The 25,000-nt window shown below is 49.7% G+C and overlaps 1 protein-coding gene across 3 annotated transcripts in view; it reads left to right on the top strand.

Annotated features, from left to right (window-relative positions):
• The window catches only part of NAV1 (neuron navigator 1), a 243,441-nt gene that overhangs the window by 4,211 nt on the left and 214,230 nt on the right, over positions 1 to 25,000 (top strand). Inside the window, exon 2 of one of the 3 annotated variants that reach the window (XM_053208822.1) lies at positions 9,786 to 9,926. The exons of 1 other annotated variant lie outside the window; for it this stretch is intronic. The gene's annotated coding sequence lies outside the window, so the exon portion shown is untranslated. Of the gene's footprint in view, positions 1 to 9,785; positions 9,931 to 25,000 lie in introns of all 3 variants that reach the window. One more of the 3 variants, XM_053208823.1, reaches the window with a different exon arrangement.

Below are 25,000 nucleotides of genomic sequence, written 5' to 3'. Positions count from 1 at the left end.
CCATTAATAACAAAATGTTTCCACTTCAAAGGACTGGGAGACTCTTTTAATGTCCAGTCCTTAGATGCTCCGAAAGCTTTCCTGAATGGAATTGTTTTCTTAATTTCCTCTTCAGATTGTTCACTGGTGGTGTATTGAACCACAGCTGATTTTTGTGTGTTGATCTTGTACTCTTGAAACTTTACTGGATTTCTTTATTAGCTCCGGTAGCTTTTTGTGAGTGTGGATTCTTTGGGATTTTCTATATGTAGGATCACATCAACTATAAATATAGTTCTACTTCTCCATTTCCAATTTGGATGCCTTTTTTTTTTTCTTCCCTAATTGCTCTGGCCAGAACTTCGAATACAATGTTGAGTAGCAATGGTAAAAGCAGACATCCTTGTCTTGTCGCTAATCTTAGAGAAAAAGCTCTCAGTGTTTCACCATTGAGCGTGATGTTTGCTGGGGATTTTTTCACAAATGCCCTTTATCGTGTTGAGGCAATTCCCTTCTATTCCCAGTTTTCTAAGTGTTTTCATCATGAAAGGGTGTTGGGTTTTGTCAGATTCTTTTTCCTGCACCAATTGAGATAATCATGTGTTCTGGTACATTACAGTGATTGTTTTTCTTATGTTGAATTACCCTTACATTCCTGGGATAAATCCCTCTGAAAGCTTTTTTTGTGTTTTAATTTGCAAAGTTTTACTTCTTTTATTTAAAAAAAAAACTGAAGAAAACTTGACAAAGTGCTAACAGTTTGCAGCTGGGTGGGTCAATGCATGTTCAGTATATTTTTCTTACAGTCACTCTACTTGAAACATTAAACAGTTTTTTTTATTGTGGTAAATATATGTAACATAAAATTGACCATTTTAACTACTTTTCAGTGTATAGTTCACAATACTTTGAAGTGTACAAAGTTACACTGTTGTGTAACCACTACCACCATCGATCTCCAGAAGTTTCTTATCCCCCCAAGCTAAAAACACCTACCCTGGTAAATAGTAACTCCCCATTCTCTACTCCTCCCAGCTCCTGGCAACCACCATTCTACCTTCTATCTCTATGAATTTGTGAAGACTTTGTGATCACTGGAAAAGTCAGGACTTTAAGACTTTAAATGAAGTGTTAAAGGGCCTCCCCTGACTTCCAACGAGAACATCCTGGGGGACTTTGATTCGGATCTTCTAGACTTACAAACAGTCCCTCAACAACTGCCCCCGTCCCGTGTCAGAGACATTTGTGTCAAATGTAGAGATGAACTGATTCCTGGTCATCACGAGGCTCAGAGGACAGCAGGATCATCCTCTGTGTGAGCTTCATTTCTTCCAGTTCAGTGGTTCTCCATCTTAGCTGCACGTTAGAATCACCTGGGGAGCTTTTATTTATTTTTATTTAAGTTTATTTCTTTATTTTGAGAGAGAGAGAGAGAGAGAGAGAGAGAGAATCCCAAGCAGCACTGTCAACACAGAGCTGTGGGGCTCGAACTCACAAACCATGAGATAGATCATGACCTGAGACGAAATCAGGAGTCAGACACTGAACTGACTGAGCCATCCAGGCGCCCCTTACCCGGGGAGCTTTTAAAAATCACTGATTCCTGAGCCCACCCCAAGAGATTCAGCTTCATTTGGTTTGGATCGTAACTCTGGTATCTGTCATTTTGTAAAGCGCCCTCAGCGATTCTGATGCACAGTGAGGGTTATAACTACGCAGCGGTTGAGCTGATTTACTCCCGGAACCCTTGACTGGTCACAGCTTTCAGTGACGCAATTCCCTCCCCATCTGGACAATAATACTGACCCACTTTACATCCCTCCCCTGATTTTAAAATCCGTTTGTAAATAGAATAAATGTCAACTTCTGTAGAGTTAAACTTGCAAACTTGGAAAGAACCTTAAACTGTCATGTAGCCCTATTCTTTTCTTTTTCAGATATCTCAGGTCCCCCTAAAACATCCCCACCAGGGGTCATCCAGCTTGGACACCTCTTTGGTGGGCGACTCCCAACAACAATGGGTGTATTGCAGTCATCTTATTCTGTATTTGGCCAGCTTGGTCTTTCAGAATTTCTTCTTATATTAATCTGTCATGGCTATGACTTCCATCCACTGGGGAAAAATATCAAAGGTGAATGGGTCTCACCAAAATGCATCCCCAAATAAAGTAGGGGATGTGCAAAATACAGCGTGTGAAAGAAGTACAGTGACAGCCTTTCAATATTTGGAAACGGCTACCACGTGCCTGCCCCATCTTTTCTTCTCTGCTCTCAGCTGCCCTGTTTTTTCAGATCTTCTTCGTTGGACGTGTTCTGGGAAGATGTACGAGGTAATCGCAAGAATGGAGATCATGAAATGAGCCAGACTTCCAGTCAGGGTTCAAATCTTGACTTTGCATGTAAAGTCCTTAGCACATGATGAGTACGCAGCAGATGTTAGCAGTTGAAATCATGTTATCCACAGTGACATCATTACCTCTATCTGTGTGACCTTAGGCTGGCCAGGGAACCTCTTAGAGACTCAGTTTCCTCCCCAGGAAAAGTTGAATGAAAGTACCTCACTCGTCAGACAGTGTTCCCCAACTTGCCCGATCTCAACCTCCTTCCTCTCCTTCAGTGACGCCTGTGATCTGGCAAGTTTGGGAAATAGAGGCAGGGAGTGATTGTGTGGATCAAGTGAGACCACGCAAGACCTGACCCAGTCCCTGGGGCTTTCAGTGTGTGAGCTCCCTTAATGCCAGATTCCCCCCCCCCTCGTTATACTAATCACCCTTAGAACAAGCTACAGTTTATCTCCATTTGAATGTATTATGTCCAGAATGAAATGTAGCACTGCAGTTAGGAGTTTACTGGTACAGATCATCCATAGGCAGATCACCTATTATCAGTTAGGCAAAGCAGCTTTTTTTTTTCCTTCCAGTTTGTAGATTACTCCTAAAACCTTGAGAGCTGGGCCATCAAGGAAGAGATGGGAACCTGATAGCATAAAGGAATGAGAGTGTCTGACCCCATCTTTCGCTTTATATTGTTTGTTGCTGAACTGATTGGTTTTCTTTTGGTGTTACCTAATTTTTTTTTTTTTTTTTGTAGATGGCAAGTATAACATAGAATTTAAAGTCGATTACCAGTGCCTCTTTTCCCAGTTCATTGGTGCAGATAATTGAGTTGACTGGAAGGAGCGTCTGGGTTCTGGGTAGTGCAAAGATACCAACTGTTCTTTCCTGCTTTCCTTTGAACAAAAGAGAGACAGCTGATGAGACACCCGGTGAAGGAGCCTCGGCCAGGACCCAAAGCGGGCAGCTGTCTGCTTGGCCTTTCCTCTGGGGCAATTCTGGACAGCCCCTTGGCTCTCCCTCCCCAAAGCTTCAGAAGGAGGGCTGGATTACACGGACCACCCTCTGCACCACGGAATGCTGTCCGTTGGTCCCCCCAACCTGGGAGCTCTCCATCACCTCCCGGGGTTGGTCAGCTTTACGAGGACTTTGAGATGTCAGCAAAGCTGCCCCCACCTCACTGGGAGGGGCTGTGGGAGCCACAGTGTCAGGGCCTACACCTAATTCCCAGAATAGGCAAAAGACCTTTAGGGTGCTTTCCAACACTGAAAGTGTTTCTCCCCACCCCACAAGGTTTTATTCTGAAAGATGTCAAATCAGTAGAGAAAGTGAAAGATAAGTACAATTAATGTCTGGATTCCCTGATTGTCAACATTTTGCTATACTGTGCTGTCTCCATCTCTGTCTCTGTCTCTGTCTCTGTCTCTCTCTAATAAAATTTCCTGAGCCATTTGAAACTAGTTTGCTGACATTGTTACACTTAACCCCTAAATACTTCAGCATGTATTTCCTAAGAACAAGGGCACTCTCCTACATAACCACAGTACCATAATCATATCCAATGATACTGGATTTAGCAGAAGTATTTAATCTATGGGCACTATTCATATTTTCCAGTTGTCCCCTAAATGCCCTTTAGAGAGCGCTGTGCATTTTTCCCAACCACAGCCTGCTGTGTGGAGGCGGGAACTGCAGTTTTCTCTCCCTGAAAGACGGAAATGAGGTCATGATCTCTTAAACTTGGGATAGTGACATACTAAATACAAAGCACTTGGATTTCAAGTAATCTTTATAGCCACTGAGTGAGGTGGTAGTAATATCCTCCCCATTTTACTGGTGAAGAAATTGAGGTTCAGAAAGTTTTCTTAGCCCCAGTGGTATTAGCCTGTATTACCATTCCATGCTGTTTGTCATGGAATAATTATAGAAAAAGAAGGCCTTTTATTTACTGAAAGTCTTCTGTCATTCACATTTCTTATCGTCTTCACCTTGTGTTATGTGGTGTTAGAACATCCTCTGCTGCCCCCATTTTACATAGAGCAAAGTGAGATTGAGCCCTTCCGATGCTGGTAGGAAATAGTATTTATATCATCAAGATAATGTAAATGACATTTATTGGTAATCTTGAAGGAAGCTCGATATGGTTAGTTGTAGTTGCTGGGCAGACTATAAAGCAAGTCAGAATAAAAGCTTGTCTGAGGGGCGGAGGGGCGGAGGGGGCATCCTCCAGTACTCTCATCTGATGGCAAAGGGCTTTGAGAGAGGCTGTCAGAGTGTTAGAAAACAAGAAACTAGGGGCTGGCTGGCTCAGTCGGAAGACGATGTGACTCTTGATCTCGGGGTTGTGAGTTCGAGCCCCATGTGGGGTGCAGAGATTACTCAAAAAAACAAAACTTCAAAAAAAGTAATTAAAAAAAACCAAGAGGTGGGGTGGGGAAGTTGGGGGGGCGGGGAAAATGGGTGATGGGCATTGAGGAAGGAACTTGTTGGGATGAGCACTGGGTGTTATTTGTAAGTGATGAATCATGGGAATCTATTCCAAAGGCAAGAGTACACTCTATATACTGTATGTTAGCTAACTTGACAATAAATTAGGTATGTATTAAAAAAAAAAAAAAAAAGAAGGGCGCCTGGGTGGCTCTGTCAGTTAAGCGTCCAACTTCGGCTCGGGTCACAACCTCGTGGCTCATGATCTCGAGCCCCATATCCCCACGTGGGGCTCTCTGCTCTCAGTTTCAGAGCCCGCTGCATATCCTCTGTCTCCCTCTCTCCCTGCCCCTCCCCCACTTGTGTGTGCATGCTCTCTCTCTCTCTCAAAAATAAACGCTAATAAATAAATAAATAAATAAATAAACCAAGAAACCAGATTTTGAGATTAAATGTGCAAATAATAAAAAAGCAACCAAAATCAAATATTAGAAGGAAGGAAAGAAGAAAGAGAAATGGGTTTAGTGCAAATTACCCATCATTTTCAACTATTTTGGGGGGGTAATGATCGATACAGGCCGACAGTGGCAAAACAGGACATCAGGTTATTAGTATATTATCTAGAGGGTAACCGCCATAGGAACTAATAACAGAAAACTATTTGGGCAATAGGGTGGGGTTGGGAAGGGGTGGAACAGGAAACTGTAGCTTGTTATCATAAGGTCTTTTGTGTAGTTTGATGGTCCGTGACCACCATAATAGCCTCGAGAAAGGCAGGCTTTGAATTCAGACTTCTGGCTTCCAAATACAGCGAAGGGACAGGGCAAAATGTCTGGCCCCTCAGAAGCTTCTGAAATGTTAGGCTGAAGCCAAGAGGGCCTTCTTAAGACCTTGGTGCCCACTGGACATGCCTACCTGGAGAGAGCCCCAGGACATGGCACTCCCAAGAGGATGTACCCGCACCCCACATCCCACAGGAAGTGTTAATACTTTTGTTGTAAAAAAAAAACCAAAACAAAACAAAACTTAAAGATTTTTATAATTTGCCTTTCAAAGTATTTAGACATTGGCGGCTCATTTGTTCGTAATTTAAAATTGGCTGTTTCTTGGTAATCCTGAACACATGCAGAAATTATTGTGAAGTGAGAAAAATGTCACCTGTAAGTTATTTTCAAATACAATGAATTTTTATGGAAAGTATATTTAAATATCAGTGCAGTTATGATGTTCCATTTTACAGATGTTTAAAGCATGATTAATTTCAAATTGGCAGTTTCATTTTTATATTTTGGAACCCATGACATTTGCTTCCATGGGCCTCTGGAAAGCAACTTGGTCCCGGGCCTTCTGTCCTAGGAACAGGTGGGGTGGGCAGTGAGCGCAGATGTGGCCCCTGAGGGATCTGTGGGTGACTGAGACCCACATCACTCGGGGACATTCATGGCCTGACACCGAGAGTGCAGCTGAGCTCTAAGGAAGTCACAAGACCCAAATCCCATCCTCCTGTCATAGCCCCTTCTCGGGACTTTACCACGGAGCTTCCTCTAGTTTAGGTACAACCTTCGCTGAACGATTTCACAGCCCCAACGTCTCATTTCCTCCTCATGGCAGTGCTATGAGGTGGGAAGACAAACGTTCCTCTTTCTATACAGGGTGAAAACGGGACTCAGAAAGGCTAGGTAATTTGCCCAGAGGTTTAGGGAATCAGGTGGAAGAACCCTGGCTTCTGACCTTTATCCTTCCCAGTACCCCATGGCCCATATACGGCAGAGGTGGACAAGCGTCATTAATGGCCCGTGGTCATCATATCTGTTACACAAATGCGGAAATCACGTTGAGGTGTGGTTTTTTTTTTTTTTTAATTCTGCTACTGCATTTATTTTGACAAGTCCTTGAGATTTGTCTTTTCAGTGACAGCTACTTAAAAGTACATCACCAATTTTATCACTCCTGCTAATTTTACCCAGGCAAAGGAACAATGTGAAAGTGTTACATTTTGAGTTCCGTTTCTCATTTTCTCCTCAGCATTGAAAATGACTGTTGTGCATGAACTGAGGGCTGTGTTAAGCTGACAATCCATTAAGACTTTTGCTCTTCAGCTGTTCTGGACCTTACAAACTGGTCTTTCCCTGTTTACACACCTCCTGTGATCTCCAGAGCTCTCTCTGCCACTCATTACCCACCTCCTTAGGGAATGTCATCGCAACGACACATCTGTTAAGGCCACATCACACCTCTGAGTCATCTCCCCACTTCCTTTTGCTGGCCATGTCCAGAAAGAAATCAGAGGCCACTAGGGAGGTTCAGAAAGTGACCACAGGGTTGGGGTGGCTGTGGGAAGTAGGTGGGAAGGGCCATTGTGAGCTGGCCGCAGAGACCGTGGCACTCATACCCACATCCAGTCCCAGACAAAGACCTCTGTGTTTGGGATGACAGGGCTGGGGCAGATGTCGGGGCTGGGGGTGTGGGGTGTTGCTGTGCGGATACAGTCTGGAAGAGGCTACCCAGGGCAGAGAAAAGGCTGTAAGACCATGCTCTGGACTGAGAGCTGGCAATCGCCTAGCTGGGTCCTGGCATGTAGTAGAGGCACAGGAAGTATTTGCTCTTTGCTTGCTCCAGATAAGGGATAGGTTTGCCCTTAAGCTGAGGGACAGGCAGGAATGAACATAAGTGCCCTTAGTCCTAAATTTCCCTGGCTTGCTTAGCGGCCACCTCTTTGCTTCCTTGGCTGCTCCCTGACATGGGGCCTCTGAGTGAACGGGGTGGCAGAAAATGCAAACTTTGGAGTCAGTCTGACGTGCAGCCTCCCTGAGCTTCAATTTCTTTATCTGTTCAATGGGGACAATCGTACCTACCTCGCAGAGTCGTGAGGGTCATCTGAGAGGGTGTTACAAACCATCTGGCATGAAGTTAATATGAGTCATTACCGTCGGCCTTGACCTGGATGGCCCCTTGGCTCTTTGCACTGGGGCCTGGGAGGGCAAATGCGGGCTACACAACGTGACTGAGCAAAGCCAAGGATGCAGCAAACATTCAGCACCCCCAGCTCTGCAGACCACGCTTCTGGGCGGATTTATCCCCAAAGGGGTGTTTATATACCAGACAGGGGGGAATGGTTCTCTGTCTGAGGGTCAGACAGACGGGGTGGGAGCGGTGCCGGCTCCAAGATGTATGGTCCCTCTGGGCCCCACTGGGCTCCAGACTGCAGGCCTCTGGGGGGTGTGGGGGAGTGGAGCGGCCTGGGGTTTTGTTTGGCAAAGCCCGCCTATTATCTGGCCCAGGCTGTGTTTCCAGGGCATTATAAATAGCACCGGCTTCGGAAGGAGAGGTCGCAGATGTGGCTGAGGCAAAGTATATGGGAAGGTGGGGAGATTGGAAATGATGAACTCGAGCCTTTGTGGGCCAGACTACAGGATGGGGGCCATCTCCATGGCAGTAGGACACCAGGGAGGGCTCAGCCTGGGTGCCCTTGAGGCAGAAGGCCTGACTCAGAAGCCAGCAAAGCCTGTGCTCAGTGGCCCGAGGGCCCACTCTATTTGCCTTCATCTGCCTCTTTGTAGAGAGACCGGAGCTGCGGCCTGAACCCGGGCAGGGGACTAAGCAAGAGCCTGAACAAGATTCCAGATCTTAGAGAGATGAGGAAAAGCAAATGCCTCCTCACCTTCAGCAACACCCCTGTTCCCCAGCGAGTGCCCTGGGGTTGCCTTTCCCTCCAGTTGTAAGAGGGGGAACCCCTGTCTCTTCCTTACTGTTGGATTCTATTCTTTTCTAAATTGAGATGCACTCCACAAACCGTGAAGTGCACAAATCGTAAGTGTCCCGTTTGATGCTCTTTTTTTTTTTAAAGTTTATTTATTTTGAAAGAGAGAGAGAGAGGGAGAGAGAGCAAGCAAGCAGGGGAGGGGCAGAGAGAGAGAATCCCAAGCAGGCTCCATGTTGTCAGCACAGAGCCCGACACAGGGCTCGATCTCATGAACTGTGAGATCATGACCTGAGCCAAAATCAAAAGTCAGACACTTAACCTACTAAGCCACCAGGTGCCCCTGATGCTTTTTTGATGGATGAACACACCTTCATAACCCACATCCCAGTCCAGAAACAGAGCATTTTCGTCAGCTCATTGTTCTTCTGTCTGTTCCTGTTCCATCAGGACACCTCCCCCCCCCCGCCCCCCCCCCCCCCCGCCACAGTGTCACTGTGCTGATTTTTATTACCACTGTGCCTGTCCTTGAACTTCATGCAAATGGAATCATAGGGTATGGACTCTTTTGTGTCTGGCATCTTTAGCTCAACATAATATTTTTGAGATTCAGCCCTATTGAATGATGTAGTCCTTTCCTTTTAATTTCTGATGGAGGAACGTACCCCAGTTTATCTTTGGGGGATAAAGCAGCAGCCTTTGGGCTGCTTCCTTTGCTGTAGGATCCACATCTACTAAGCAGCAGTCGGGTATCTGCTAGAGTTTTGAAAATTAAGATGAGCTGGACGTCTTTGAAATCTGCAGTGTCACCTGTTTTCCCAGAGCACTTCCTGCTTTGGTGGCTCCCTGTAAAAGGCCACAGTACCTTTCCTTTCCTTTGTGGACTAGAAAGTCACCCTTAACCTCCTAGAGCTAGAAGTTCGGATCCCGGGTAGAGAGCCACAGGTTTTTCTGTAAGACAGAAAGTTGTTCTCTCTGAACTGAGCTGACGCATCTTGACGGGTAGGAGAGTCTGACCCTGCATATGGGGACCGGAGGACGTTAGCCTGAAGGTGCAGGGAAGACAGCCAAGGCCCAGAGCAGGGAAGTGACCAGGAAGCAGTGCTTTAACAGGAGTATGGTCCACGTCTCCCTTGGTCAATGAGAGCATCTCAGCGCCTCGCACAGAACCTGGCACACAGCAGGCTTTCGAAAAAGAGGTGTGGAATGAACTAGTGGATTGCAAGGTGGAGAGTTGGGCCAGCAGACCCACTGCCCCGTTCCTGACATGGAATGCCTCAACGAGGGCAGCCCTGCTGGGAAAGGAAAGGAAGAGTGGGTAGATTTTTTTTTTTTTTTTTACAAAGGAACACTCAACAGGATTTCAAGAGTTGGCCATGGAAAGGACACGAGAGAGAGGAGAATCAAAGAAGCATACAGTCTTTTTTGGAAGAGCACTGCACTGAGAGCCGGGGCCTGACTTTGGATCCCTCTTGCTCATCTGTCCAGTAGGTATAATGTTGTGTGTCAGTTTGCTAGAACTGTCATAACAAAGTACCACAAACAGGGTGGCTTTAGACCATGGAAATTTATCGTCTTGGTTCCGGGAGCCAGAAGTCTAAAATCAAGGTGTCGGCAGGGCCGTGCTCCCTCTGAAACCTGTTCTGGAGAATCCTTCCTCGCCTTCTGGGGCTTCTGGCGCTTGCCGGCAATCCCTTGGCAATCCTTTGGCATTCTGTGGCTGATAGATGCCTCCCTCCGGTCTCTGCCTTCATTGTTACGTGGCCGTCTCCTCCCTTGGGGTCTTCCCATCTTCTTCCCATTGTGTGTGTCTGTGTCCAAATCCCCTCTTATAAGGACGCCCTACTTATAAAGCCAACCCTACTCCAATATGACCTCATTGTAGCTAATTACATCTGTAGCAACCCTGTCTCCAAATAAGGTCACATTCTGAGATACTGAGAGTTAGTACTATCTTTCTTGGTGGCACAGTTCCATCCATAACCTGCCTGATTACATTGAATGAGGCAATGCATGTGAAGTCCTTTATAACTTCATGAGTTAGGCAAGTATCGGGTGATTTTAGCTATGGGACCTGCTTTTAACTTCTTGTGTGCCCTTGTTCAAATCTCCTCCCCTTTCTGAGTCTTGGTTTCTTCATCACATTTGGTCTCTACATCCTTCTCCAGAGCTCTATCCTGCAATTCTTTGCCTCTGAGGCTGGGAGATTTCAGGTCTGGGATCTGGGGAGCTGTGGGCTCACTAACAGTTGTGGGGAAGTCAGGAGGGGGAGGGAACTGGCCTGAATATCAGAAGGTCCAGCGCATCATTTGGGTACCCAGCTTCCCTCTCCAGGTAGCTGGGACCCTGGAAAGTCCTGAGTATCTTCTCTCTGTACCCCCTGGGTTAGGATAGCCCTCACCTCAGTGAGGGCTAGGAGGGAGGTCTGCTATAAATAGCACTTTCCAGTCATGTCTTCCCCTGCAGGAAACACAGCAGCCTGATGAGGCAGGAAAAAGGTGTTTCCGAAAAAGAGGCCAGGAAAGGGAGAGGATACGTGAGGATTCTGGAGCCAGATGGGTTTCCCGGGTGCTGGAAGAAAGGTACCATGGAGGCAGCTCATAGGGGCTCAGTGTCAGCTGGTGTCAGCTTCTGGGGCTGGCAGGCATATGGCCCTGCCTGGGGTCTGCCAGTCACAAACCCCATGAGAACAGCCAGTGAGAAGGGCCCAGGTTGGATTTGGGCTGGGAGACTTAGGATTTCAGGTTGAGAGAGAGGATTGCAGGTGTCACATTCATTCACTTACCGATCTGTTCGTTCATTCACTGAGCATTTTCCACAGCTTGGGGCTGAGCTAGGTGCTAAGACAAGCAGTGTGAGGCTCATTTGTAAAAAAAATGGGTCTGGTATGCAAGCCAAGGATTGCACCGGAGGTGGCACCAGAGGCAGCCTTGGACTGTGGGAGGAGGGAGGAGGGGATGGTAACTGCTGGAGCGCAGGCAAGGCCTCCCAGGAGTGAGTGCCATTGGGTGCAAAGAATGAGTGTGAAGAGGAGGGAATGGGGTGGCAGGGGGTGAGAGATACCCCACTCCTCACCTCTGCTCTCCTGGGCCCATCCTTTGTCCAATGCCAGTGTCCAGGAGGGGTCTGAGGAGCTGCCCTGTCTCCTCCGTGGAGACTCTGGGCCAGTCCCTGGGATCTGCCTCTGGAGAATTGCCCCTCTCCTGGCCAGCAGAGAACACCGTCATCTCTGTGTAGAAAACATGATTCTCAAGTGCCATCTCCTTGAAGAGCCCTAGAAAGTCATTAATCTTCCCCTATAAAAACAGGCTTGATTCTACTGAGGCCTCTGCAGTGGCAGATGTCACAGGCAAAAGCTCAGGCCAGCAGGCTCATCCTGGGGCAGGGGGCGATGGTGAGTCAGCCAGGAACCCAGGAGCCCTGACCCTTGGTCCCCCAGCCCTCCATGATCCGGCCAAACCACAGGGCCCCCCTTAATGGCTGGAGGCGACGGAGATAAAAACAGGCTGTCCTTTCTGTTAAAAACCCCAGAGAGGGGCGCCTGGGTGGCTCAGTCAGTTGGGCGTCTGACTTCCGCTCAGGCCATGATCTCACGGTCCATGAGTTCGAGCCCCGCGTCGGGCTCTGTGCTGACAGCTCAGAGCCTGGAGCCTGCTTCAGATTCTGTCTCCCTCTCTCTCTGACCCTCCCCCGTTCATGCTCTGTCTCTCTCTGTCTCAAAAGTAAATAAACATTAAAAAAAAAAATTAAAAAAAAAAACAAAACCCAGAGAATTCTGCTTCGGTGTCACGTTGAGATTCCTTGGCCTTCCCATGCCACCAACAGTGATGGTGAAATGCTACACTTAAACCCCAGTCATTCTTCCAGGATGGGTTGTGACTCGTACCCAACACAGGATTCCGGCGCCTTCTGAGGAATCTGGACAAATTTCAGCTTGTGTGCTCCCCTTTTTTTGTGAAACAGTGCATAGTAGTTTTGGAAGAAAGACAAAAGTTGGGGTATGTGCCTGTGCAGCACCTCGCGGTCCAGCCCATGGCACAGCAGTCAGACGTGTACGGATGCTGAGTGTCCAACCATGCACAGGGGCCCCCATTAGGCCATGCTTTCAGGATATTAACTCTCCATGTGGGGATTACTTACAAATCTGACTGTGGTCCCAGAGGTCCCCTGGGTCAGCCCGAGGGAGAACTGAGGTCAGAATGACCCAGCCACCTCCAGCACACTCAACTATAACCTCCAAATTGGTACCATTCTCTGCTGGTAATCAGATGATGGGATATTTCTTGATCTTCCCAGTTTTCAGGTGGGTAAACTGAGGCCCACCTTGCCCATGCCGCTTAGATTGGAAAGAACAAGTAATGAAAGCCCAGGAGAAGCTGGCTGGAATCCAGTCCCTTCACTGTAATAGTACTGAGAAATGTCAAATAGGATTTTTGTTTCAAAAGAAGGGGAAGGAGTGAGGAGAATCAGGGAGGATGCATCTCTATGTAGTGTCTGGGGTTTGCTGGAGAAGGATGAAAGGGCTCCTCGGGGCCTTGGAAAGGAAGCTGTGTCCTGGGCAGTGTCTGGGGTGAGTGCGGAGCTCTGTGTGAGGGGCTCGGAGGGGCAGGAAGGAAGAGGTCTGGGTGTCCAGAAATCAAGGATAAGAAGAAGGGTTCTTGTCCCCCTGCCACGTCTTAGTTGCGGGACTTTGTGTAAGTTATGTGTTCCTTCAGTGCCTTCCTCTGTGAACCGGGGATCACTTCAACCCAGCTCACCGGGCCAGCGTGAGAACTGAACGAGAGAACCCACGGAACACACCTAGTGTGGTGCCAGGCGTGCAAAGTGGTTGTTGTTAAATGCGTGGTAGCTCTTGGTGAAGCCTTGGGACCTTCTGAGCCTGCGTTTGCTCTCTGTGATTGGGGGCGATTTTTGGTCCTGCCAGCTCAGGTCAGCTGGGAGGCTTCAGTGAGATGGCGATCATAAAGTGCCAGCATGACCCAGGTTCTCAGTCACTGTCATCTTTTATCCATTGCCTCCTGCCCTTGGGAAGCTCCCAGTGCAGTCGGAGATACCACACCGGAGACTGGACACTGACATAAACCATCAAACGGTGGCTCTTTCAAGAGCCACTGCCTTGGAGCCTCAGCTGCCTTGGATGGGGGAGGCTGAGGGCCTCTGGGCGGAGTTGGCTTCTCTGACAAGAACAAGAACGGGAGCAGAGTTTTGAAGGAGGTGAGAAGCCTGCTGTGGCCTAGATGATGACCGAGGGGCCTCGCTGGTGGGCAGAGGGGAGCAGATTTGCCTTTGTAGGATTCATCCCAGAAGGGAAGGCCTGTTTAGGCCAGAGCCGTGGAAGGACTGCTTGCGTCTCTCCTGTGTGGGTTTTGTTTAGAAGCCCCTGAGAACAGGATGGTGTCTGTCCACTTTGCGCAGGGCCCAGTGCCATCCAGCAATAGGTGCTTAATAGAGGCTGCGTAGAGGGATTCTGGGAAAGGGAGAAAGGATCTGGCTCGCCCTTTGTCTGCATGTCCTCGCATCTTCCTATTGCTACCACCAGAGGGTGCAGTTGCCTAGCAGAAGCCAGCCAGATCCCCACGCCCTCCTTTCCTGTGCTGGCAGAAGTGAATCTTTTGGGCTGGGGAAGCAGGCCCCGCGTGTATCCCCTCTTCTCCAGACTCAAACTAAGTCTGGGGACAGGAGGTTCAGTGGCATGGGGGATCTAGGTTTGCCTCTGGTTTCCGGGGCGGTGCCAAAAAAGTCTTGTATTCTTGATTTTGGTTCCACCTGCCACTGACACTGTCTCCCCACCAAAACCCAGTGTCCTTACCTTCTCCTTTTTAGGCGTCATTCTTCAGGATATAAAGCCCATTAAGTATCTTGGGTGACAGGACACGGAGCAGGCTAGGATGCTATTGGTTGGCAAGAGCAAAAGGTCAAAGATTTTCCAGCCTGGGCTCTTATTCTGGGATATGCTTCCCTTTCGTTTACGAGTCTCTCAGCCGGGGTCAGCCTTTCCTCCACCATTGGCACAGCCTTCCCGCTAGGCCAGGACCACTTGCCCCATTGCAGATGGGCAGAAGCCTCCCTAAACCACTCAGGCTGGTGGCTCTCCTGGGCCAGGGGCCCACAGGCAAGAGCCCAGTGACCCTGCATCTGGAGTGGTTTGGGGTACCAAAGGGAATGACATACCACAGAATGAGGCAGGGGAGGAGCTGGGTTGGCGATGGGCCCTGGGTTCCTTACCCCCCAGCAGGCCCCAAGAGGCGGGGATTTAATGAAACCCTGTCTCCCATTCCTTTAGGGCCCAAGTCACTGTTCCCATGGAAAGAAACCAAGATCTCGACAATCTGGATCTCTGTTGCTGCGTGGCAACATTTCTGTCTCCCCCTCTCCGCAAAGCCCCTTTCCTGAGACAGAGGAGCCACAGAGAGCTTTGGGATCTGTGCCACGAGCCCTGAGGCCTCCCAGGACTCCTGCACAATGACGGGAAGGCCAAGCTGCCATCCCAGGCCAGCCTGGGTGCCACAGTACAGACAGTGGGCTCGGGGGACATAGTCAGCATTTCTGCTGCATTTTCCACCACCACAGGCTTTCCCGTTGTGCTCCCCAGTCATTATTCTTTCCAGACGTCCTGAGCCCTGCCTGCATCCAGGGACTGGCTGTGGCCAGCATGGGGTGGGGCCTTGGTGCTCTGAACCTTCTCTTACTCAGGCCCCAGAGAGTCCTTGACCACAGGAGCCTCTGTGGTGGACGAAGCTCACAGGTGACAGAACTTGCTGGGAGGACAGGAGTTCTGCTGTGAGTCCTTCTCCTTGTTTTAAAGACAGTGTTGGGGGTGCCTGGCTGGCTCAGTTGGTAGCTCAGTTGGAGCTCAGTTTGAGCTCCACATTGGGTGGAGAGTTTACTTAAAAACTTAAAAAAATAAATAAAATCTGAAAGAAAGAAAGAAAGAAAGAAAGAAAAAAAGAGAAAGAAAAGGAAAGAAAAGAAAAGAGAAGAGGAAGACCGTGTTGGCAGTCCTTCTTGTGGTGGGACAGTGGGATATTGTCAACCACTGAGCTTGTCCTAAATGTAATCATTTTAATACAGCGATCACGGTGATTTGTGGACCGGAAGGAACTACCGTTCCTTCTTCCTACTGTTCCTTTATCCTTGGCCCCCAGGATAAAGGATGACAGGAACAAAGGCAAAGGCATCTGCCCCCGTCATAGGTGGGGTTATACAGAAGCAGGGTGTGGACACGCAGACCTGGGTTTGATTCCTGGCTGTGCTACTTTCCAGCTGCAGAACTGACCTCGGCGCTTTAGCTTCCTTGACTGTCAGTGAAGTTACCGTGAAGACTGAAGAGAAGTCAGCCTACCAAGTAGCTGGCACATGGTAGACAATAAAAGTTAGTTTTATTTTCCATCATTTACATTTCTAGGTTTTTCCTTCGGCATCCTTTTCCCCCACATACTGGAAAACCAGCGACAGAAACTGTTTTTCCCTGTCAGCCTATCGGCTCCCTTAGGGCAGGGCTCTGTCTGCCTCATCAGTTTGGGGTTTACTGGAGAGCAAGGGCTATATTTCCCCCAATCATCCTTGGGCCGCCATGAAGTTAGCGACTCTGCCTTGCCCATCCGACTGGGAGCTCTCTGAAGGCAGGGATGCGTTTCCTCCATCAGACTGGGAGCTGCTATGCTTGGACGCTTAGGCAGCAGGCACCGTTGTAGAGTAAGATTTCCAAGGTTGGAACAAAGACACCTAAGAATTAGAGGCAATTAGTTTTGAGAATCGTTGATCGACCAAAGAGGGCAGGTAATGAATGCCACCTATTTGGTAGGCTCTGAAGGCGTTTTTCAGGTGACAAGTATGCCTCCTGACCTTGGTGTTGGGTCCCTGTTGGCAGAAGGTGTTTCTGAGATGGAGACATCTGGAGGGCAGATGCCGAGCTGGCTGGGTTGGGTGGAGGCCTGGAAGGCTTCAGATTCCAGGCTCTGTGACTCACCCCTCCAGCACAGCAGCCAGCCAGCAGCTGGGCTGCCGGGGTTGGTGAGGCAGGCCCGGCTGGACAGTGGTGCCCTCCCATTGGGCACAGCCGCATCTCAGCAGGAAAAGACCGAAGGGACCCTGGCAGGGACTGACTGCTTGGTGTAACTGCCTTCCCACACCAGTCTCAAGCTTCCCTGTGAATGGGGCTGAGAACGTCGTTCTGAGCAGGTCCTTCCGAGAACATGCACAAACATAGATTGTGGCCACTTCTTTCTGTGGGCCCAGGGGGACTCCCAGGCTGTTGGTGCTTATGGATGGCAGTGAGCTGGCCTGGAGGGGGCAGGCAGAGAGTTGTGGGACAAGTCCCGTCTATGGTGTTTGTCGATAAGAGACCAGTGACTCACCAGGAAGGAAGGTGGGTTCTGAAGTCAAACACCTGAGTCCAGATCCCGGACCCTCCTTGCCTGGATGATCTCGGACGATCATTTAAGCATCAGTTTCCTCTGCTGAAAAGCGGGGATGAAAACAGCACAGGGTGGTGGGTGGATCAGTGAGGTAATGCACAAGCAAGTGCTTTGTAGACAGTTTTGCCAGAATACATGGTTATGAGTGTTAGGCTGACCCCCTGACTGAGCTGTCCTGATCTTGCGGTGAAGTCCTAAGGGCAGATGTGTGGGGGAAGTGACAGACTAATCGAGAGGTGACGGGAGAGTCAGAGGGTGTAGACGTGCTTACCAAGCCCATATGGGAGCTGAGGGTTTCTGCCTCTGGTCCCACGCCTCCTGCGCACCCACAGCAGCAGGAAACATTTGTTCCCCAGAGAAATCTCCTCCAAGAGCCTCCGGGCACGGGACCCAGGCTGGACGACAGAGGGCCGCTTGCTCACTTGCATAGGCTGTCATTATCCCGATGTGATTTTCTCCGGCATCGCCCAGTCCGGGAGAAGCTGTTGGATCTGGGCCAGGGGGAAAGTACTCGAGGCGCTGACTCCCAGGTGCAACTTGTGTCTGTCTCAGGTGCCAGGGGCACGGCAAGGTGAACCCCAGGACCCGCCAAACCTGAAAGAGAGAGGGAGGCAGGGAATCCGATGCCCAGATTGTGTGCGGAGGCCACCTGTGACTCTGGGACTGTCACCCTACTTCTGAGTCCATTTCCTCATTTGCAAAGTGAGGGCATCGATTCCTGTTTCAGTGGGTGTTGTAAGGATAAAAGGAGGGAACGTGGGAAAGAGAAAGCTTCGGAGGGCAGGACGCTGCGGTGGCGACAGAGTCTCTGTAGGCTGACTGAGCCGCTTGGGATTCGAGACCCTTCTGCACCACCGAGCCTTCAGCCTCGCCCTGGGGGCTGTCCGGGGAGGAATAGTGAGTCTAAGCTCTCCCGCTTTTTAGCAGTGAGGCTTTACCCTTCTGAGGCTCAGTGTCCTTACCTATAAAGGGAGTGTATGTTTCTTATTGCCGCTGTCACAAATTACCACAAACTTGGTGGCTTAGAACAACACAAATTCATTACCGCGCAGCTCTGGTAGGAGGGGGGCAGTCACTAGGCTAAAATCAAGACCCTGGCAGGGTTGCTGCGTTCCTTTCTGATTCAGTTCCCTTGCCTTTCCCAGATTCTAGAAGCCACTCTTACTCTTTGGTTCTGGGCCCCTTCCTTTAGCTTCAAAGCCAGCGACAGCAGGTCAAGTCCTCATGCTGCCACATTTCGGCTGCTCTGCAGTGGGAAGCGGTCTCTGCTTTTAAGGACTCGTGTGATTAGATTGGGCCCACCTGGATAATCCAGGCTAATCTCCCCATCTCAGCGTCCTTAACCCTGAATACATCTGCAAAGACCCTTTGGCACTTCAGGCAACATTTTCATGGGTTCTGAGTACTAGGGCACGGATAGCTTTGGGGTCCATTGTTCTGCCTCCCATAGGGAATAATAAAGGTCCCTACCATACAGGATTCTTGGGACGAAGAAATACACATTTTAAAAGGATAATACGTGTAAAGTGACTAATGTATACTAAGTGCTCCATGAATGTTTGGTTATTTATTACCATTACTCTGTAAGTTATTAATGGCACTTTTCTAAGGGAGAAGGTACAGGTTCTGGTTTCCACTAGGCTCTGTCACTCTCCCTCCCTGAGCCTCGATTTCTTCTGCCAGGAGAGGAGAAGCGGATCCTGATCTTGGCAGCTGTGACTCCAGGCCTGGGAGATACACAAAGTTTCCCTTGTGTTGTGTGAGAGCGGCTGCCAGCAGCGGGCACGGGGCCCGGCCCATGGCTATCCCAGGGACACAGCATTCACCGAGATCACAAGGGAACAGAAGGGCCCCTTCTTCAGAGGGCAGAGAGGTTCCAAGCGGATCCCTGCAGGAACTGAACCCCTCTGTGGGAAAGAATCGCTTCTGTTGTGAAGCAGCCTCACTATTTGCAGAGCATTTTACAATCATTTTTATTAGCAGAGCCCCTGAGACCTGAGCATAATAGAAGGGCTGTCACCCACCCCCTGCCTCTCTGGGGGAAACTGAGGCCTGCACAGTTGGAGGCAGGACCCCAGGCCACGAGATGAGGTGGATTTGACCTCTAAGGGCCTTGTAGATTCAGACCAGCGTTTTACAGGCGCCAGACACTCCCCCCAACCCCCAGTTCACTGAACTGAACCAGAAATTAACACCCAATGCCTCTCAGCACCTCTCAGACTTTTCTTTAAAAGACCAATTTGAAATGCAGCCACCCTCTTTCATATCCAGGCTCCGGCTGGTCCTTTCTTTCAGATACTGGCCGTGCCCCCTTCCCTCTGAACTTCTTCTCAGAAGCCCTGAACTCTTCTCATCATGCCCAGACTCCTTCCTATGGGCTCCAGGGGACTCACATGCTCTACCCCACTGCCCAGCACTCTCCCAACACGCGCACTGCGTGATGGTTTCTGCAGAGGGGCCAAGGGGCAAGATACCTCTCCTGACACTTCAACTGCTCATTGTGTCCTCTGAGGACCCCCTCCCCATGCCCCACGGAACAGCCAGTAGCTGCTTCTACATCCCAGTTCACTGTGAAGGCCTGCAGGTGGCCCAGTGCCTTCAGAAAGGCTTCCCACCAAGCCCACCACCCCCCCTCCCCCATCACCCCTCCCCCCCTCGTCCCCACCACCCTGAACTCTTGGCTTCCCCTGCCCCTCAGTGCTCAGGGATACTCAGCTGTCACATGGCTCTGTACCCCTCCCTTGTACTTAGGCTGTGCTCCTCTGCAGGGAGATGGAGATACTACCATTTCCATCCGGCAGCCTGCCCCTCCCTGGGTCTGCCGTAGTAGCATTCGCCCACAGAGCTTTCATACACAGACCACCGGCCTCCCTTGGGAAATGGCAGTGTTGCCCCACAGGTCCCCCAACCCATGGTTCCTTTAGTCCCCTAAATTCTAACTAGGGTTTTCTTTCCTGATTGACAGACTCATTACAGGAAAATAGAAAAGCATTAAGTAGCCATAATCCCCCTCTCCAGAAGCAGGTGCTGTTCACATTTCCTTCTAGTCTTTTCTCTTTTTATTTTTTTTAAGTTTATTTATTGATTTTGAGAGAGAGAGAGCTTGTGGGGGTGGGGGGGGGAGAGGTGGAGAGAGAGGGAGAGAGAGAATCCCCAGCAGGCACTCAACACAGGGCTTGATCCCGTGAACTGAGCCAAAGTCAAGAGTCAGATGCTTAACTGAGCACACAGGCGCCCCATAATCTTTTCTCTCTCTCTGTTTATTTTATTTTTGAGAGAGAGAAAGAGAGACAGAGTATGAGTGGGGGGGGGGGGGCAGAGAGAGAGAGGGAGAGAGAATCGAAGCAGGGTCCAGGCTCTGAGCTGTCAGCACAGAGCCCAACGCGGGTCTCAATCAAACTCATGAACCACGTGATCATGAGCTGAGACGAAGTCAGACGCTTAACCCACTGAGCCACCCAGGCACCCCTCTTTTCTCTTTTTAAAGACAAGTTTGTCTCCTCACAGTTGGTATCATACCCTGCATACAATTTCCTGGTTTTGCTGTTTTACTTAATATGATCATAATATTTTCCATATCGAAACTCCGTATGCATCATTTTTAACATTTTTTCATATGGATATACCATAATTTGCTCAACTATTTGGGATTCCTCCTCGCTTATAATCCCCAGACCACAGGGGGATGACTTCATCAGTGTTTTGGAATAGTTGCCTCCTCTCCCCTACCACCCCAGCCACCAGAAGATAAAAGACATGACCAGCTGCTCTTTATGGGACTCTGATTAGGATCTTAGCATCACACTCCCCCCCTCCCCCACCCCCACCCCCCCCACCGCCCTTCCTGTCTCACACCATGGGAAAGCCATCAGCTGCAGGGGGGGAGCTGACAAACACCCCACCCTGTTCCCCGGGGAACCAGCTTCTGTTGGTGCAGGGGGTTATCTCTGTTGTTTGTTTTCTGATGGTGCTGTTCCCACACTTGGGGGCATGGGCTGGGCCAGAGGGACCTTGACCTGCGGAGATCACTGCCTGCTCTGGAGGAAATGGGCTACCAGGTGCAGGGCTCGACAGGTGTAGCTGGATGGGCTGTGCCGCCCCTGTTGGGACTACTGGCGGTAGAGGTGAAAGAGGCGCCTCCGGGATCCATTTGGTCTAATTTAACCAATAGTAAAGATCTACTGTGTGTATACATGGCATTCATGTGGCCGAGGTTGCCAGAGGCACGGAGAGGTGGAACTTACAACTCCCTGGGATCTCTTCAAATGCAGCTTGGCCAGGGTCCACCCAGGAGATGCTGTGGCTTCCTCCCAATACATAGATATACCTGCTTTCTTAGGGTCTGTACCAAAAGCTTTGCACCCTTCATATTTGTAAGGCCCTGGATTCACATCTACAGTGACCGCTCTCTGTATGATACAGAGCAAAGGCTACCGATCCACATGAGGATCAAAACCGGGAGACTGAGCCCCACTGAGTGCTTTGACCAGCCGTGTGGTATGTATCACCACCCCCCTCCACTGAGACCCCGCGATGAAAAGCTGCATAGCCACCTCTGAGAGCCTGGACGGTGTGCAGTCATGGGCTGCCCCGGCTGTGCGTCAAAGGAGCAATGGAGTGTGGGCATCCCAGGCTGACAGAGAAGGCAGACCTTGGGGGCTGGAGTGAAGAGGTGCTGGGGGGCAGCTCCTGAGGCCCTCCCTCTGCTCTTCTAGCCCAGAGCAAGCCCCCCGGTGCAGTTGTGGTCCTGGGGCAGCTTGTCTTTTCCCTAGTTAGCTGTGTCCTGTGCATAGATCTGGGCTGCCAACCCCAGAACCCTGGAACGCTGCTTTCCATGATACTCAAAGCCTACCTATTAACATAGCATCAGCAAACCCCTCCGCACTCCCCAAGACTGCAGCTTGTTGGGTGCCGTATGTGTTCTTTCTGAGTTGTGGGTGCTGACATGGCTGGTCACATCTGGGTCCAGTACATTCTTGTCAGGGCCTCCGTGGCTGCAAGGACACACATGATCACAGTCATGCTACCCACATAATGGGCTCAGGCACACGTGGGTTTGATAACGGCTGTGACTATTAGGCATGTAGTTTTAGCTCCTTGGCCTCAGTTACCACATCTGTAAAATAGGAGTATTAATCATACGCACTACATAAAGTTGTAAGGATTCAGTAAGATGACACAGGCAACACATATTTGCACAGGTCTCGTCCCAAGAGTATGTGCTCAGGAAAGAGGGCTTGGTTGCAGCGGTTTCTGGGTCCTCATGCTGTTCATTGATCCCTCTCTTCCCTAGAGCATCTGTCTGGTCTGAAAGTCCAGATGTGCCTCGTGCACACACAGAAGTTTCTGGAGGTCCCTCTAGGTCACTGGGCTTGAATGACAGGCCCAGGGGAGGAAAGTCAAACTGAAAGGCACGATAGGTGGGCCTGGAGCCCAGACAGCTGTGCAGGGTGAGGCCTCCTAAGCTCCCCACTCCTCCCAGCTGCTTCCCGTTTGTTGCAGGACACCTGGGGAGAACCACATTTCCTCCCTGCACTGGACAACCCAGGCTCTTCCTCCACCCCTAAGACTTCTGTTCAGAACCATCTGCAGTCCTCAGGGCTGAGAGCTTGTCTGCAGTGAACAGCCAGCCCTGGCCAGAGATGCTCAGACCCTTCAAGGTCTGTGGCTGATTTTGGGTGGGTTCCTGTGGCAGCTTGGTCCAGTGGGAGTCTGCCTGGTCACCTCCTGCCACTCCGGGGCAACAAGGGGTCACTGCTGTCAGCTATCAGGCAGGCTCCTCTGAGGCCAGGGCCTACCCCAAAGGGGCTTTGGTTTATGAAGGTCTTGGATGTCTGAAACTAGCATCACCTTCAGTTCTTGAAGCAGATGACTCCAGCCATCTGAAAGCATGCATGTTCACATAGCACCAGGGATGCTCAAAGGGGGTCATGGACCTCTGAGGTGGATAAGTTAGCCTTCTCTTCACTTTTGAGGTTACTGAAGATCTCCTCTTGCCATCTGACAACATATAAAACATTCTGGATCGCCAAGATTATGTCTGTGTTAAAAAGAAAATTACCTAGGGAGAAACAGGGCAAGTAGACGCAGTTGCGTGGGTTTGAACGGGGTTTCTTTGCTCAACAGGACACTATAGGCAAGGGGCGACACTGGAAAAGAATATGAAAATTAAATGATAAAATGCAATGGCATTAATTTTCTGACCCTGAAGTTCATAGGGTAGTTACGCAGAAAGTCCTGACTCTTTGGAAATAAACATTAAAGGGATCAGGCACGATGGCAGAATGTCAGTGATTTGCTCTCAGATGTTTTAGGGGAACGCGGTTCTTTGTACTAAACCTTGGAACTTCTCTCTAATTTTAAGATGGCTTCTAAAAAGTGAATCAAAAATAAATAAATAAGTAGAAAAGGTTAAACAGGCACACATACAAAGTAAAACAAAACAACCTCCCCCACCCCAAAACAAAAAATCAGTAGCTTTCCATAGGCCTGGCCTGAGCTTTTTTTCCTATTTGGAACATCTGGGGTCATTTAAGTATATCTCCACTATCTTTTGCTATTTTAGGCATGGTTTGAATTCATATGGTCCAAGTGATTGACCCAAGACAGTGTTGAGGAATACATTTATCACGAATCAGTCACAAACCTAGGGGGGGTCAGGTTCTCACCACAGATCCAGAGGTCATACATAGGCACTGGGGGGGAGGGGGCTTAGGGTGAAAGCAGTTCATCACCTCTGCATTTGGAAGTTCCCTCCGTCTCCCTTGTTACTGTTCTCCCTTAGCTCAGCTGGACACCTCCCAAGACCAAGGCAGTATAAAAAGAATGAAGGCTTGGAGGCAGAAACCCAGATCTTTTAACCAATGGGCAAGTTAGTGTATGTCTGCAGTTTTAAATTTGCGGTTTCACCTGTGAAATACAGATTACCACCTGGCCTGCCTAGCTCATAGGATTATCATAAGAGCCAAATGAAATAATACATGTAAAACTGTTTTAACTGTAAAATACCGTATTTGTTTGATTTATTATGATTTATAACTTATTGTTTATTTGACTTGTTATTTATTATACTAGAGAAACGATAGCCATTGTGGGTGGGACCTCCTCTAGATGCTTGTGTGTCCTGATTAAGCTGACCTGGAAAACACCAAACAAAAAAATTGGAGCAGGTGGAAGGAAGCATGTTCCCTCCCTACCTGGTAGGAGCCCATGGCCTACATGTAGGCTGTGCCCAGGGCACATCCAACAACCGCAAAGATCAAGCAAACTGCCAGGGCCAGGCCCCTCTTTCCAGCCATCAGGGGAATGCCTGGCGAAATAGCCCTGAATTCTGTCCCCCTCCGGTTCCAGAGGGCATCTGGTCACAAACCCTGATCCTTGCCTCTGGCCTCTGCAGGTCGGCCCCATGGGAAGTACAGGTCTGCCTATGGGAAGAGGCCCCATGCCAACTAAGAGTGTCTGTCCTCAGAGTGGACAGGGATAAGCCTTCAGGGCTGTGCATAGTGAAACCACAGACTGGGGACGTTTGCCTGGTGCCCTGGGGGTGGGATGAAGCTGTATCATCCTGTTTACAGCTGGGCCTATGCCGGAGGGTCTCTCCACTTCTGCCTCAGAAGAGGCACCAGGCGTAAAGTCTCCCGCCCTCTCTGGATCTGTTCTCTGAGTGGAGGCTTGCTCCTGGAAGCCCAGGTACAGCAGGAATGTTGCCTCCGCGGGTTCTCCACCCGCGGAACCTCAGGCCTGACGGCCTGGCCTATTTTCTACCATTAGCCCTGCAGCTGCCTGTGCTCTGCTGCTGACCCTGGTTGTTCGTTGCTAAGGCAACAAAGCCCTCCAGCTTCCTGAGCTCCACAGAATCTCAGGCACCCATTTCCGCCAGGGTGGAGGTGCCCTGTGACTACTTCTGTCCCAGCCAAAGGGCTGTATCAGGCCTGCTGGGTCTGACAGCCATTGATTTTGATAGAACGCAGTGGTCAGCGTGTACCGTGGGCTATAGGAGCTCAGAGGCACCCAGTCCTGGGTCTCTACATTTGCCGTTGGGACTAAACATACCTGCAGTGGCAATGTGAGACGGTGGAAGTCAGGCTGACCTCCCTGAGCCTCATTTTCATTAGTAAAGTGGAGATAGTGGCCGGATTGCCATG

The sequence above is a fragment of the Acinonyx jubatus genome, chromosome E4 (genome assembly GCF_027475565.1).
Source record: "Acinonyx jubatus isolate Ajub_Pintada_27869175 chromosome E4, VMU_Ajub_asm_v1.0, whole genome shotgun sequence".
Classification (NCBI taxonomy): Eukaryota; Metazoa; Chordata; class Mammalia; order Carnivora; family Felidae; genus Acinonyx; species Acinonyx jubatus.
This window is presented reverse-complemented; position numbering and strand designations above follow the sequence as displayed.